The 18,552-nt window shown below is 41.2% G+C and overlaps 1 protein-coding gene across 1 annotated transcript in view; it reads left to right on the top strand.

Moving 5' to 3' along the window:
* Nucleotides 1-18,552, top strand: part of MAL2 (mal, T cell differentiation protein 2) — a 61,857-nt gene that overhangs the window by 22,765 nt on the left and 20,540 nt on the right. The gene's annotated exons all lie outside the window — the stretch shown is intronic.

Genomic DNA, 18,552 nt, shown 5'->3' with positions numbered 1-18,552 from the left:
GAGCGTTATCATTAAAATGACAGCTTACACCTTAGTAGATTTAGCTTAAACTGTGCCCCATCCAGAGTTATACAACAATTCTACACCCTAGGCCATCAGAATATAGACATTTTCTATGAATCATTGTAGACTAATTTGAGAACCGCTGAGCTGAGCAGTTACATTATTGGTTCATTAAAAGAAAAACTATTGACCCATTAGTAACATTTCACTTTCTTCAGACTGGAGCATTGTTGTCTGCATTGCTCTTGAGACAAGACTCGAAGGCCTCTCTGTTCTCCAATATTTGTTGAAGGAAAATTCCTAACATAGCTCTGTAGCCGAAAGACGTGAAACAAGTTAAACATTTGTCTTAAATACTCACTAGTAACTGGTACCGAGCCTTAAAATCTATCTTTTACAGAATCACGTATATGTACGTTCTGCGAAAATAATTTAGTTTTAATCAGAAGTTTGGAGTAGATCGGCATTATTACTATTATTATTTTCATAAAATAAAATATGTATGGTAGATGTTCTGTCCATCAATTAAATTATGTATACTCTTATTTGTATTGAATACAATATTAATAGATAGGGCTTATTGAGAAAATCACATTCAAAATTGAGAAGTCACAACATTTCCTAACTGACAGAAGTAGAAATTGGGTCTATCTACTAAATGTTGTCTAAAAACTGGTCAAGAGGTCACCATATAAAACCACACAATAAGATAAAAATAGCAACAATTAGTAAAACTGGTAACAAAAAAAAAAGACCAGGTGTTGTTAAGATAACTGCAAATAAATCTCAGAAATGCAGGGAAAACAGAATATATTCAGATAAAGTCCATACAAGATTTACAAATGTGCATAAGAAAGTCCCAAGTCCTCTAGTTAGTTAGTAAGAATGGTATCAGCAATAATGTAGCAAATTGTCTGTAAATTTTACAAAATATATCTACATTGTAGCAAAGATGAAAGCCCCTCTTGCTAAATAATGTAGACACTATAGGTTGAGCGTGTGTGGGTGCTAAGTGTGCTCCGTGGGGCAGTTTTGCTGCAATTTTTTCCCCATACATGGGGCGGTTGGTAGGGTGTAGGGGTCTGGGGAATGGGGTTGTTGAACTCTGGACTGAGGGGGGAAAATACTCATCGGTACATGAATTCCACTTTTAACTATATATTTTTTAACAATATATCTTTTAATCAGCTAAGCAGTTTATCCTTATGCTAGGTATCTAAAACTTAAATACAAAAAGAATACAGTGTTCTCTGTTAAAGCATCAATTAATTAGTAATAAAGTTAAAAGCACGTATCAGACAGCAGATCAGGGAACACGGTCCCTATAAGGAGATATCCTTAGATCTTCAAGAGGGAATGGAGAGTCTTTGAAATCCTCTGTTCAGGATTCAGCTCACGAAAACGTTTCCCTTGATGATAACACACCGTCAATCGCTCGATCAGAGCCTCTGATGAAGTGACCCGTGAGTCATGAAACACATTGGGTGCAGTTCTGATTGCGCAATTGCAGTTGTGCGAAACTTTACCGTGAGCCGTATCTCAATTCAGAATCACAGGAGACCAGGTGCTGGAATGCATGCCGGTGAACCACTCAAGGACAACTGTTTCGCTTTTAATGCAACTCATCAGCATGAGGTTGGTTACTGGCTAGCTTTGAGGCTTGGCAGTACTTGCACACCAAGAAAGTTATGGTGGGGGAACAAAGTTATTGAAAACACCTTCCACCTGAAGTCAGCGGATAGGCAATACAATGTTAAACATAGATCTGCACACCAGTCAAGCCATAAGACTTGCTTTTCCCACAGAAATGTCAAATTTGCAGTGATGCTATTTTGCACCTTTTGTTTTTTAACTACTTTTCCTGCGGCACCGCACAGACCCAGTGTCTGAGTTCAGACAGGCGAAGTACATTGACACGGCATTGGGTTGCGTGTCTCCGGACTCCTCCTCCTCCACATAATTAAGTTATGCTGCTCAACCGCAGCTGGTTGCCCCCCCCCCCAACGGATGGACTGCCCCCATTAGTACGCCACTGAAATGAGAACTCTGAAAACGGACAAAAGCTGGCCTGTCTGTAAATTCCTGCTCAGATCTCATTAGTTTTTGCTCATTTGTGCCATTACAGAGAGAACATATTCCAAAGCTTATAACATTGATTCCACCCGTAAGGGGAGTCCAGAACCAAAATCTTTATGTTTCCTCTGATGGTGGCCTTGATTCAGGACTGGTGCAAGAATTTCTGCCGCCCCAGGCAAAGATCCATTTTGTCGCCCCCTCATGAAAGCAAATACAATGTCACAGAGGTTTATTCACTAAAATCTGAATTGCAGTGAGTTGAAAACCACATTGCAAAGTTTATGCAAAAACAGCTGAACTGTAGCCGAGTTGGAGAATTCTTCTACATCAGATATTTTGGCCTAAATTTTGCCATATGGTTTCAGTTAGGTCTGCCTAATACACACATACTACTTAATCCTACATCCATACACACATACTGCTTAATGCGTACATCCATATACATATACTGCCTAATACATGCATCCATATACACATACTGCCTAATACATCCATCCATACACACATACTGCCTAATACATCCATCCATACACACATACTGCCTAATACATGCATCCATACACACATACTGCCTAATACATCCATCCATACACACATACTGCCTAATACATGCATCCATACACACATACTGCCTAATACATCCATCCATACACACATACTGCCTAATACATGCATCTATACACACATACTGCCTAATACATCCATCCATACACACATACTGCCTAATACATGCATCTATACACACATACTGCCTAATACATGCATCCATATACAGATACTGCCTAATAATTGCATCCATACACACATACTGCTTATTGCGTACATCCATATACACATACTGCCTAATACATGCATCTATACACACATACTGCCTAATACATGCATCCATATACAGATACTACCTAATACATGCATCAATACACACATACTGCTTAATGCGTACATCCATACACACATACTGCTTAATGCGTACATCCATACACACATAATGCTTAATGCGTACATCCATACACACATACTGCTTAATACGTACATCCATACACACATAATGCTTAATGCGTATATCCATACACACTTAACCCCTTAAGGACACAACTTCTGGAATAAAAGGGAATCATGACGGAATATATCCGTCATCTGTCCTTAAGGGGTTAATGCTTAATGCATACATCCATACACACATACTGCTTAATACATACATCCATACACACATACTGTGTAATGCGTACATCCATACACACATACTGCTTAATGCGTACATCCATACACACATACACTGACCCACACACAGACATACACTCACTCACTGACACACATACTCACTGACAGACACACACACACACACACACACATACACAGACACTTACTGACAGACATACACTCACTCATTGACACACATACTCACTTACACGCCCAACATACATACACTCCCTGACAGTCAAACACTCACTGACACACACACTCACACAATTTTATTTTTTGAGGCCCATCCACCCTCCCTTCCTCCTGGGGTCCAGTGTGGGGCAGCTACTCACTCCTCCAGTGCGCTGTTTAGTATGCCGGGGCCAGAATGGCATCATATTCCAGCTTCCAGCATCACAGAGGAGTAGTAAGCTGCAAGAACAGCCTCCCTCGCTGCCCACACTGCCGCAGCCTTCCTCCGCCCCTCTGGCACTTCTTGGGCCCCCTGTGACAGGGCTCCTCCACCTTTGGGCGCCTGGAGGATCGACCTGGCGCTGGGGGGGAGGCCCAAGACAGGAGCGCCAGCCCCCTGCAGGCTGGCGCCCTAGGCGAATGCCTAGTTCACCTAACGGTTGGGCTGGCCCTGCCTTGATTGGTAGCATAGAGTTCTCTATTTCTTTTCTGCAAGTAACCTATATATCCCTCTGTAACACTTAAAGCAGCTCTGTCTTTCTATATTTATTTTACTTCCGTCCGTTCCTCTTCTCTTCCTTTCACCTAATCTGTTCTTCCTTTATTTAATATATTTCTCAGAAAATACATAAGGCGAGGTAGGACTTACTTTGCCATATGTCATTTTCATCCATTTGACAAAACTTGGCAAAAGGACACGCTACTTTTGTCAAGTTTTGTCACTTCCTCTGATGTCACTAGCAATGGCTTTGGGAATAAGGCATTGTTTTACTTATTGCGATACAATATCTTTGGAGGCTCCTATGGTCTCGCGGGATCCTTCATAGACCTCAGTGCTGTACTTACTTAAGTCCAGGTTAGTAAACTACTTAATAGAAATTTACTTTCACTTCGGGTTTGGCAAATTTTCCTCACGTTGATCTTCTGAACAAACAGTCCTTTGTCAAAGAAGAATATTAATGTTTATAATTTCGAGGGTTGTAGGTTTATAATCCAAACATAAAAAGACAATAATCTATTAATTATAAAAAAAAAAAAAAACAAACAACAATGTTTGAAAATTACTCCTTGTTTTATATGGATAATGCGTTGAAAATAAAGGAAACAAAATTAAAACAAAAATTTAATTAAAAAATACTTCCCTTCAAAGTTCGAAAAATGGCCAATTTAGAACCTCAGAAAGACTTCTACCTCATTAGGAAAAGAAGTTCCACCAATCATAAGTCTCTCATTCTGATAAATAGTATCAGATCTCATCCCATAAACTAATGTGCAGAAGTGGTTTATGTGGTACTCAATTTTCCCCTCAGCTGCAGTTGCTCTCATAACATAGGATGAATGAAACTGCTATATAAACTGTTGTGATGATTGGAACTGCTGCTAGGGGATACACTGCTTGTTCCATAAACCTCTGAGAATTTAACAAGGGATACATTTTTATCCTATAAACCCCTGTCCCCTGCTGGACAGATTTATGAGATAAGACCAGAACCCATCGACCAGTATGAATGGCTCCTACGTGGTGAAGTTTCTTCATTGTAAATAATTGGTCTGCCTGTAGCCACTATCAGTTTCTCTAAGATGTGTAGCATTGGGATCTTGAATGTAATTATGTTTTATTTAATTCATTTATTTTTTCATTTGATTTTATTGCTTTGTGCGTAAAATGTATTAGAAAATAAGGATAATTTTATTTTTTGGGGAATTTTTTTTTTATTGTACAACATGTAGATAGGTAGAAGATCGGAGCAGTATGTGGTTGCAGTGGTAAGTAGTATTATCACAATTTATCACAACGTATCTCAGTTGGATCATTATGACCAGTCTGGGGTTTAACACAAAAATCATTCATCTCAGAGATTGCCCAAGTATTTTCTTAGCAATCTTCAATTCTGTTTGTTTCACCAATTGAATGAAAATATGACAGTGAGAGAAGTTAAAAAATAGTAAAGAATTAGCCCAATTACCCCTCCCATCCACCCTGCCCACCACTTCTCTCCTCCCCCTAGATTGGCAAAAGATTTATTTCCATCTAATTCTCTGTCTCATTGCCATTGCCTATGGATCTCTCACAATGGGACATATATGCATCCAGTAAATACCACTGTTCAGCATGTTCTTTTCCAGTTCCCCTCAGAGAGGCTATCAGGTATTCACCTGCTTTAAACACTATCAAACCAGAGCTTTTTACTTGCAGGCTCTTCCAGAGGCTTGCCACAAATGTATTTGATGCATTCGGAAGGTGGATCAATATTGAATGATTATATTAAGAGATTGGTAGGGGAGTGACATGTAGTAGAAAGTTTTCGAATGCAAGTCTCAAATACTGTGTGAGGGTATCCCTACCCATTTGCCAGTAGGCTTGTATGATCGGGCAGTCCCACCATATGTTCTTAATTGATCCCACATCTCTAGCACTCTGATGGGGGTGCGATAGATGAGAGACATTTATAATTGACCTCCTAATATCTTGCGCTAATAGAGAATTTATGATGCAGAATCGGAACCTCATTCCTTGTGCCTAGGATGTTCTCCCACTCCCATTTAAACCGAGTATGCTTCTCCAACAACAGAAACCGATATAGACTTGAAATGGCCCTCTCGATCTTGGCACTCTCCGTGCCCACTGGAGTCATTTATTATTATTTTTTTATATAAATTCTTTATTTGTGGAATGTTTTTCAAAATTTTCAACATGGGGTTGAGGCTACAGAAAGGAAAGGATCCAGAAGGTTACAATTGGAAACAATGTACAGTGAGTGTTCACGATAATTATACATAGTCCAATATTGGGCAATAGTAAACAATAGTGGTCAATTACATTCTTGTACAAGTAAAGTTCATTTTGTTCTGTGTCACAAAGTATATTAGGGTTTACATTTGTTATGGAAATGTAGTATACCCTATTACCTTAGTATGCGATATTGGAGGACATTTTTGTGGGGGAGGGATTTGTTGTGCCCTTGGTCCTCCTGACGAGGCCTGTTTTGCAAGCCAATCATATTGTCCTCACTGCCTGCGTAGCTCATGGTGTGATTACTGGGATTTCGTCTGTTCAGTGGAGGTAAGAGCTGGTTCTGCGTATTTTTGGGGTAGTGGTGTGGGACCAGTAGGTAGGTAATGGTAGAAGGTAAGTATATAAAGGGGCAAAGGGGAAGCAGTGGGGATGGAGGAGTAGGGGGTAAGATAGTAGTATGTCTAGGAGAGGGGTATATTGAGTAAATGTCCTCAGTTGTCGCAATATGTTGCATGTTGGGCTCTTTAAATGTATTTATTATTTTTATTCATATAGGGAGGGGGAATTCAGAGAGCCAGGGTTCACAAATGTTGTAGCTTTTAGTGGTGTCGTGGACCAGTGCAGAGAGACTATCCATTAACACTGGAGTCATTTTTAAACATTTTAGCTGTGGATTATTCTTTCATCATGTTTGGATTAGTCATTCACAAGCCCTGAAATTATAAGCAATATCTTCTTAAAAGTTGTGTGCAGCATTCAGAAGTGCGGCCATCTACGCATGCGCTGGTGTGATGCTACAATTATTCTGCAACATCTGTATCAGCCACAGAGTATATTAACAATTCTGCAACATCTGTAGACACATAGTTCTACATTAAACAATACATGCAGCTTTAAAAACAAATGTTCCTTTAAGTGTGTAAAAGCAACCGATGAAGATAATTACTGTCGTAGTTCAGTAGCGCTGCCCTAGTTAATCTTTCCAGTATCAGTATTGCCAAACCATAGGGTGGAACTAATAACTTTTCGTGCCTAATGTATTGTGCTAGCAAGGCGTGTTTGTGAAGGAGACTCAATCACAGTTCTACTCAACATGTATGTGCTTGTAGATTGCTTTGTATCCTAATATCAGTTAGATCTCATAAAGTGGATAGCTGAATCATGGCCTGGTGAACTACTATAGTAAAATACAAAGTAGTGTACTATAATCAATGTTGACCTCTTTAAAACCATATATTACAACATCGATACGTACCACCAACCAGCTCCTAATATATTCCAGTCCTTGAGTGCTTATTGATTCTTTTTACTGGAAGAATGTCAATGGAAACTCAAATAAAATCCTGACTTAGAATAGAGTAATGTTTATATAAAGAAATAATTATGTGTAGGGATGGGTAAGGTATTTTCGTTATGTTTTAACTATTTTTTTTTATTTTTTTATTTGCAAGAAACAAACCTTTGATACTTAATTTTTTTTTTATTTATTAAGCCAAGTTATTATTTACTTTAAATAAAGAAAATACTTTTCCCATTTTCCCCTGTTTCTCCATATAAATCAGACAGTTTAATCATTCCTTTAGATGTATAGAGTAAAACAAAGTCAGTTTGCTTAACCATCTGCTTGACCAAGTGCTGCCAACCTCCATGAAAAAAATCAGAAAGATGTTTAGTTAAAGTAAAAGTCTGCATGTAATATAGTTTTGTTGTGGATTATTTTGTGATAACTATATATAAATTAACAATGTTTCAATCGGTGCATCTCTGGTTTTCATGCTGCTCTGGGGTGACAGCTAGTTTATATTCTCTTTGTTAATAAGCAATACATATCAATACAAATAAAGGGCTCAAATGAACACCAAGTGCATTTAAGAGATGCCAGGAACTCGTGCTTGTTGCCAGGATTTGTGAATGTACACTAACTCTTGATTACTCGGATTATTTGTGTTTGGCTTCTGACTAAAGAGGACATAAAGATGACCTCCTCCATAGAGCAAGAGTTAGCTAAGAAATGGAAACAAATACTATCACCCCAATATAAACGTGAAAATAGTGTATAACAAGTATATAATATACGTATCTAAGTAGTAAAGTTGGACAGCCTCCCTAAGATCACTTCCCAGGTGGTGATCTCATATCAACCGGAATGTAGACAACAAAAACATACGGGAAACGGCTGTGAAATCTAAAAAGAACATAAAACAAAATATAGTGTAATACAGTTTAAAGTGAAGTATGTGCGCTGTAAATAGATACACTCACAGGATTATGGTATAAAATGCGCTCAAAGGGTTACTCCTTTGATGGTGACGGGGGGGCTGTAAATCCCTCTCCACGGTCCATATACACCGCTTAGAAAAGATTGGCAGCTTTATTATAAATAAAAGGGTGAATGAACACCAATACAATGCTTAAAAACAGCAGAGGAATGGTCCAACGCATTTCATCCCAAACCGTGGGACTTCCTCAGGGACCTTTAAATCAATATGAGTAACAAACATACAATCAAAGCAGCCTAACTATTCCCACCCGCAAGTCCCTTTAAATAGGGCTAATCCCCAAGTCCATTGGTGGTTCCGTGGATGTCTTCCTTTGTTCGTGGTCCGATTGGTCCAGTTCCTTATCCAAATCACCTGTGAGTCTGCAGTGCTTTTCTTCCCCCGTCTACCCCCCTGCCGATGTTCGTACACCTGTTGAAAACAGCTATAATACATGTAATCTTTTATTTTAAATAATAATAAAAATGTTGACGGGTTCCTTTAATTTTCTGAAGTTTTCCCCAGAAAAACTCTTGTTACCTACCTACCTTGTTAATAAATCTATCTTGTAGTATGATGTGAACTATGCTGACAATGGCTAAACAGAACTTTATTGTTGTTTATTTTGAACAAAACTACACTTTATTGTTGCTTACAAAAACAACACAGACGAGTAAACTTTTTGAAATGTTCTTCTAACACCTCCAAAACACGCCATGCAATTTCTATACATCATCATTTCTAATTGGCCAAATATTATCACTAGTCTCCGACATATAATAGTCAGCTCTCCGTTGAGAGAATAGCATGAGGAAAGAATCAACACTGCAACTTTGCTTTCTCTACAGATATGTGGAGTCATTATACGTGAAGGCTGTTGTCTTAGTTTTGGTTCTTCCTTTGATATTTTGGAATTTCTACATAGATGTCTAGACATGTGAAACCGGTTCAGAGACTGGATTATCCTCCACGTTTCTCTTCATGATTGCTAAGGGCAGTGTATGTTAATAAACTGGCATGAAACAAACTTTTCCTCTCCTTTGGCCATTCTTGTAAACAGAAAAAGTAATCAGTCAAAAATAATCAAAATCCTCTATATTGTTTATTTTGTGCTAAGGTAAATTAGACTATGTTCAAATTCATTACAGTATCAGGATAAAAAGATGCAAAGTATTAATCTACTGAATCAATTAGCTTTTTAAAAAGTTAGATTTTTGCCCTGAATATTTGGTCTATCATTAAACCGCAACACAAATTCAAAACAATAATTTCGATGCCACCTTATCACGTTTACTAGATTGACGTAGATACATTTTATGTGTTTATATTTTGTATATAGGGCTGATAAAAACTTGCTGGTCATTTAAACGTAACCACTGTTATATAATTAAGGATATTTTTTGTGGAAATCCATACATAATAAGCAATATTGCTCAGAACATGTTATATTGCTTATTGATAATGTTCTCTGAGTATACCTCGTACATTTCATCCTTTAATATTCCAGTTAGGTATTTCTTGGTGTTATGTATTGTGGTACTACAGGTATATTTCTATTTATATGGGTGAGTGAAGGGTCTAATTTTTCATAAAATCCTCTTGTTTTATTGGAAATTACTAGGTGGTGGCTTAATTCCCGTCTAGTTAGGATTACCTGTGTGCAGTGATGTATTTAGTATCTGTGCTGCCCTACGCATGACGGAACTCAGGCACCCCCTAATTTACATTTGCCCCACCCCTTCCTGTCAATGCCACACCACTTCCTGTTAAACGACTAACACACACTTTGACTGACAGACACACTCTCAGATACACTGACATACACACACTGATTTGACACAAACAATCACTGACTCACTGACATACACACAATCACTGACATACACACACAATGATGCAGACACACACACTGACAGGCATACACAATAACACACATTCACTCAGACAAACAGGCGCCCTCACAGATGCAATCACTCAGAAGCAAACACATATTCACTGACAGACACACACACACTCTCACTCAATGACAGACAGCCACACAGTGACAGGCACACTGACAGACATACACACACACACACACACACACACACACACAATCACTCAGATGCACATTGACAGACATACACACACAATCACTCACATACACACAGCCAGACATACACACTGACATACACACACTGACAGCCCCCCCTTCCCTCCCCTCCCCTCCCCAAACATTAACCAATTATTTTTTTCTTTTTTAGTTTAAATCCACCCTACCTTTGGGAGTGCTGCGTGGATTTTTTTCTACCTGGGGTCCTGGGGTCCCTTCTGACAGTAAGGGAGGCAGGCAGTTGTGTGGCTAACTAACAATCCAGGCAGGCGGGCGGCTAACTAGAAATCCATGTGGCGGCACTGGCGAGGGAGTACTGACTTGTGAGCTGTCTCTGCCCGGCTCCCGGCATCCCTCTGTGGTGCACAAGGGAGCTGAGCAGAGAGATCACAAATCAGTGCTCCCTCGCCAGCGCCGCCCGCATGGATTTTTAGTTAGCCGCCCGCCTGCCTGGATTGTTAGTTAGTCGGCAGGAAACTGTCGCCCAAGGCAAATGCCTTGTTTGTCTGGCGGCAAATTTGTCCCTGCTTGTGTGTGTCCCGTTGTTTTTCTCACGGTTTAGTGAATAGGACCCTCTTTCTAATTGGTGCTTTGCTTGTTTGCTTACATGCACTATTGAGGAGGAGGAGGAGGATTCTTCGGTGGGATGTGATGTCATTCTGACCTCACTCAACCTTAATTTCACAGTCAACCTCACTGTCACGTTCTGTTGTCTATTTAGGTTTGGTGTGTTTTGGTTGTCGTGATAAAAGTCACTCTCAGAGACTAAAACGTCAACTTGGATCTATGTATTAGCTGAATAAACAGCATCACTTTATTGAAGTTACAAATCCATAAGCCACTCTTCTTGGAATATTATATATACTTTATACATTTTAATTTTTAATTTTAATTTTTTTTTGAGTAGGTTTGTCACCAATTATTTGATTGTAAGATCCATTTTTCTTTGGTTTTAGAACAAGCCAGGATTTGACATTATATCATAGCAAGCTCTTGGTATTATTCACCAAAACAATGAAAGTACAAAATGACACAAATCATTGATCCATAAAAGTACAATGTGCTTTGTACAATGAAACAATATGACAAAGTTTTAATAAAATATGTACAATAAACAAACAGGTAAAATCACATCCTTAACAGGATACGTTTCAGAAATATATACATTCAATGGAATATCATGTAAATAATCATCCACATTGTATTGTCAGAATTAGATCTGTGCTGCCAACATTACAGATTTTCCATGGGTGATAGCTTTGGGCTGGAGTCAGCCTTGATTAAAGTGATTATGGTGTTGATGCCTCATTAGGTCAAGGGGTAAGAACATTGGGTGAAGTGTTTAGAGTCAAGTTAGTGGGTAGAGTCTAAAGCCCCACCATCCTGAAACCTCACCAGGTGGTCACTGCCCAGGGTTGTATACAACTGATTCAAAGTAACTTGTCCAACTAAAAGTTTGAATTCAGCATATATAATGCCTTTCTTCAAATTATTCTTGTCTTACCAACTGGGGAATCCTTTAAAGAAGGGGTGCCCAAAAGGTAGATCCCCAGATGGTTTAAAATGTCAGCCTCCATGATGCTTTGTCATTCTAAAGTCAAAGCATTGTGGGAGTTGTAGTTCTACAATATCTGGAAATCTACCTTTTGGGCTCCCCCTGCTTTAAAGGAACAGCAGAAAGTGCAGGGTTGGTGCAAGCATTTCTGCCGCCCAAGGCAAAAGATCCATTTTTCCGCCCCCTCATGTCACTCACTCACTGACAAACACACACTGGCAGGCACACACACTCACAGAAACTCACTGACAGACAGTGGCGTCTCTAGGATTCATTTTTAGGGGGGGCACATGGTGGGCCAGGGACAAAAGTAGGGGGGCACATTTAACCCCTCCCTCACCACAGTTTGACCCCGCCCCTGCTGCATGCTAAGCCCTGCCCCCGACACAATTTTTTAAATTTTTTTTTATAATCCCTGGTGGAGAATTCATTATTTTCCAGGGATTAATAAAAAACAAACACATTTCCCTTGATACAGTCCATACACACACACACACAGACTGCTGAGTCCTTACACACACATAGAGACAGACTGCTGACCATAAACACACACACACACACACACACAGACACACAGACTGCTGAGTCCATACACACATACAGACTGCTGAGTCCATACACACATACAGACTGCTGAGTCCATACATACACACACACACAGACTGCTGAGCCCATACACACACACACACACACACACACAGACTGCTGAGTCCATACACACACACAGACTGCTGAGTCCATACACACACACACTGCTGAGTCCATATACACACACACACACAGACTGCTGAGTCCATGCACACACACACACACACACACACACAGACTGCTGAGTCCATACACACACACAGACTGCTGAGTCCATACACACACATACTGCTGAGTCCATACACACACACAGACTGCTGAGTCCATACACACACAAACAGACTGCTGAGTCCATACACACACACACACACAGACACACACACAGACTGCCGAGCAGTGGCGGATCCAGAACCAAATCTCGGGATGGGCACTGGTGGTGGGCTAGAGCGGGGTGAAAAGGGCTGCAGTGGAGGAATAGGGGACTCTTGTTTAGGGGATAGGAGGCTGTACACATATGCGGCCACACACAGTGATATGAAAACACAATAACACACTGGCACATACACATAGAGAAAAACATATACCTTCACACACATACACTGGCACACCCAGAGATACAAACCTATACCTACACATTCACACACAGATACCTACATACACAGATACACATACCCACACATAACCAACACATGCACACACACACACATCCCGAAATATACACAAAATGACACACATACCTTCACATACACACACACACACACAGATACAAGGCAATAGAATATACAGACAAAACTCCAGGTACTGAAGATATATTTATTGGAGTATAGAACCCCTTAAAAGTGCAAACGTGCAACGTTTCGGCCCTAGAGGGCCTTAATCATGTTTAAGTCCGTCTAGGGCTGAAAAGTTGCACTTTTATGTGGTGTTCTACCCTTCAATAAATACACCTTCAGTAACCGGAGTGTTGCCTGTATATTCTATTACCTTGTATTGTTGGACACTAACACACAAACATACTCACAGATACACACTGACACTCTCAGATACACACTGACACTCACAGATACACACTGACACTCACAGATACACACTGAAACTCACAGATACACACTGACACACCCAGATACACCGACACTCACAGATGCACACTGACATTCACAGATGCACACTGACACTCACAGATGCACACACATACACGCTGATACTCACAGATACACACTGACACTCACAGATACACACACATACACACTAACACTCGCAGATACAGATACACACTGACACTCACAGATACACACACATACACACTGACACTCACAGATACAGATACACACTGACACTCACAGATACACACACTGACACACTGAGACTCACACATACACACTGACACTCACAGATACACACAGATACACACTGACACTCACAGATACAGATACACACTGACACTCACAAATACACACACATACACACTGACACTGACACTCACAGATACACACTGACACTCACAGATACAGATACACACAGACACTCACAGATACGCACTGACACTCACAGATACAGATACACCCAGACACTCACAGATACACATTGACACTCACAGATACAGATACACACATACACACACACATACACACTGACACTCACAGATACAGATAAACACAGACACTCACAGATACACACAGATGTACACATACCTAAACATACACACAGGGAGGGGAGAGGTTGACGGAATTTGGGGGGGGCTCAAGGGGGGCACAGCATGATGTGGGGGGCCATGGCCCCCTCTGCCCCCCCCCCTAGCGACGCCACACACTGGCAGACACACACACAGAAACTCACTGGCATACACTCACTCACTGACAGACATACACTCACTCACTGACAGACATACAATGGCAGACACACACACTCACTGACACACACATAGAAACTCGCTGACAGACATACACTCACTCACTGACAGACAGACACACACACAGACACTCACTGACAGACACACAGATAGACACTGACTGACACACACACACTGACAAACACTTACACACTCACTGACTGACATATACACACACACAGACACTCACTGACAGACATACACTCACTCACTGACAGACCCACACATACACAGACTACACAGACACTCACTGACATACATACTCTTTCACTGACAGACACACAGGCAGACACTCACTAACAGACACACACACTGACAGTCAAACACTAACACACTCACTGATAGACACACACACACACACACACAGGCAGACACTCACTGACAGTCAAACACAGTCAAAAACTCACTGACACATATACTTAGACATCCAGCCTCCCTACCTCCCTGGGGTCCAGTGTGGGGCAGCTCCTCACTCCTCCAGCGCGTTGTTTAGTATGCCAAGGCTGGAATTACATCATATTCCGGCACCCTGCATTACAGACGGCACGCGAGGGAGGAGTGGGGAGCTGCCTCCTCTCCTCCAGCATTTATCAGCAGATCAGGCACCTGCCATCTGGGTAAGCAGGTGCCTGCTCTGCCATACTGAAGGACAGCTTCGAGGACGCCCTGAGGTGACCAAATTGCCACCTCCTGGGCCCCCTGTGACAGGGTTCCTCTCAGCTCCCCCACTGTCGGGCGCCTGGAGGATCGGCCCGGCGTTGGGGAGGGGGTAGCTCAAGATCCGCTCACCCAGCACTGCGGCCCAGGACAGGGGGAGCCTATGACGCCCCAGCAGGCGAATGCCTAGTTCACCTAACGGTTGCGCCGGCCCTGAGATAGCGGTGCTTGGTAGACCCCTGCACGAAGTTAAACAATTCTAGAAACAGATGACTACTTACAACGTGGGGGAGAGGGGTGCACAAGGGCACTGTTATCAAAATAACTACTACAGTGCACTGCAGTGGTTAGGGTGCTCCAAATGTTCATTTAACCCTGTCCCCCTCTGTTATGGCTTACAATCTATTCAATCAATATTGTACAAATACCTTAAGAAAAATAAATAAGTCGGAATTAATGAACCTAATGGACCACTAAACAAACAGCATTTATCTCTCTGTCATTCTTGGGTAATCTCTCTGTCACTGTGTTTGTTGTTTTTAAGTGAACCTGTCTCCAGAAATTAAACATCCTTATTTGTATAAAGAACATGTAATTCTCACTTTGGTTTCTTAGCACCAAGGAAACGAAATTGCAAAACAAGTTCTCTAAGAAACGTTGCATAGCACTAGCTGAATTAACTAAAACGAAGGCAGTTCTGCAGACTATTTTGCCTGCAGAGTTCCAGATGAGCCACATAAAATATATATATATATTTTTTACTGTGGCGGAACCAACCGCGCCACTGGCCACTGGAGGAGCCTGGTCGCCCACCTCCTGCTGCTGGACTATGGCCCCTGTTCTTTTTCACTGCAGAAAGGCTGGTTTGTGCCTTTCTGCGGACTGTTAAAGCCATGCTACCCCAGATAGCTATGCCATGGAGCCCAGCCGTATACTGAAAGACTGTATGAAAGACTTTGGCTCCATGGCGATTGAACTGTATGTATGTGATCTGAGCGCCATCCGGTAATAATGTGCGCTCAGATCTAAGCTATCTGAGGATAGGTAGAATGTGTATGTTCTATGTGATAAATGTAACAGTATGTAATTTTATGTATTTTATTATCCTTTGTCTGCCATGTGGCTAATGGAGTTTTGCCTCTGTCCTTGGAGATAATTGGATTACATACCCAATTATCTGCAGGACAGGGAGGAGGGATTGTGATGCATTGTGGGATTGTAAGCTTGTGATTGGTCAATGTCCAATATGTTTCCCAGTCTTCCATCTGGTCCCCTAGGGGAGTGTCCACCAGGTGGAAGACCTGCACAAAAGCCAGGCAGGTAGCCCCAGTAAATCAGTTCTGCTTGACCCTCAAACGAAGTGTCGTCTCGTTCTTGGGGGGAATTGGATTGGATGCTGTTACAGTGCGACTGCCAGGAGTGTAAACTGTTCGGATGTTTTTTCCTGTTCGGCTGTTTACAGCATTCGTGTGTTTCCTGTTCGGGAGTTTGGAGCATTCCCCTGGTTCCAGGTCGGGAGATTGGTGAATTCATGTGTTTGCAGTTCGGGAGATTGGTGAATTCATGTGTTTGCAATTCGGGAGATTGGTGATTGCAGTAGCTGCCTGTGCATCTGAAAAGGGGAATATCGCCTAAACGTTTTTTAACTTCTTGTGTGCAAAATGGTCTGTTACATTTACATTATGCATGCGCTTTATTATATTGTGTGCACAGTTTAGTAGATCATGCCCATCCGATCATTAGCTTGGTAACTGAGGCTCTGCAGATAGCACTACCCAGCTATGAAGCACCAAACTTGCTTTTAGGCTACAGTGGTAAGTATCTGCTCAGCACAATGGCGTTACTAGGGGCTATTGACCACACTCGGGTGGCACCCTTCATGGGGTGAAAACACCAGGGAGGAACTTACTCTACTTGAGTAATCCACCCGGGGCCACCTCACTGGCAGCCACAAGAATCCTTTGAGCATCCAGCGCTTCACTGCAGGGAGCACAGGCACTGTGACAGGCAACACGCCTGACGGAAGAAAAATAAGCAGAATCTGGCATGCATGTCGCATAGAATACTGTGTAATATGCGTAGCTACCTCCTGGTGGTCTCTTCTTCCTAATGGGTGATGGTGCAGAGCAGTAGCCGCCTCCTAACTGCCTCCCCCTTTCTCTGTCCCTGCATGTCCCGCTGTGCCCTGGTCTTAAAAAGTCCTCTTGAGTAAGTTGCCACCAGCCGAAGCACATTACTACATTAAGTTTGTATGATTGTATTATTAAAGTGCAGACTTTTTTAATGTATATACTTTCCTCTGGGACCTGCCTTAACTTCAGTGTGTATATGTGTATGACTGTATGACTGTGTCTCTGTATGATTGTGTGTATGTGACTGTATGAGTTTCTGTATGACTGTGTCTGTATGTGTATGTGTGTCTGTATCACTGTGTCTGTATGAGTGTGACTGTGTGTGTATCAATATGTGTGTATCTGTATGACTGTGTGTGTATGAGTGTGTGTATGTCTGTGTGACTATGTGTCAGTATGAGTTTGTATATGCATCTGTGATTACCGTATATACTCGAGTATAAGCCGACACGAATAGAAGCCGATGTCCCTAATTTTACCCAAAAAAACTGGGAAAACTTATTGCCATAATACAGGCACTGACTCGAGTATAAGCCGAGTTGGGGTTTTTCAGCACAAAAAATGTGCTGAAAAACTCGGCTTATACTCGAGTATATACGGTATGTGTTTATATTTGTGTATGTATAACTGTGTTTGTATAGGTGTGTATGTGTGTGTGTGTGTGTGACTGTCTGTACTCAACAGCAGTGTGTCTGAGTGTATAACAGATCACCACAGCAGTGTGTCTGAGTGTAACAAAGCTCCACAGCAGTGTGTCTGAGTGTATAACAGAGCTCCACAGCAGTGTGTCTGAGTGTATAACAGAGCTCCACAGCAGTGTGTCTGAGTGTAACAAAGCTCCACAGCAGTGTGTCTGAGTGTATAACAGAGCTCCACAGCAATAATCTTCATCATATAAACTGTCCTTAAACTACAATACATGTGTTTAGAGATAAGTCTGTGTAAATAAGATACATTGTTGTTTTCCTAAATTATATTTTAGTTGTATAAATTGTTAATAAATCACCTAATATTTCTCCCAATCCCTGGCCACACCCCACCCCACCCCTACAATTAATGTGTCCCTCTTTGTCTGTTTTAAATGTTGGGTGACATACAATTTATGGATGCTGTAAATATAATTACATTTCTGTATGCCATACAATGTAACACACGTATAATCTTTTATTTTCAATAATGATAAAAAATGATG

Source organism: Pelobates fuscus, chromosome 4 (assembly GCF_036172605.1).
Source record: "Pelobates fuscus isolate aPelFus1 chromosome 4, aPelFus1.pri, whole genome shotgun sequence".
NCBI classification, from domain to species: domain Eukaryota; kingdom Metazoa; phylum Chordata; class Amphibia; order Anura; family Pelobatidae; genus Pelobates; species Pelobates fuscus.
Note: the sequence above shows the minus strand (reverse complement) of the source record. Positions and strands in the feature narration are given on the sequence as shown.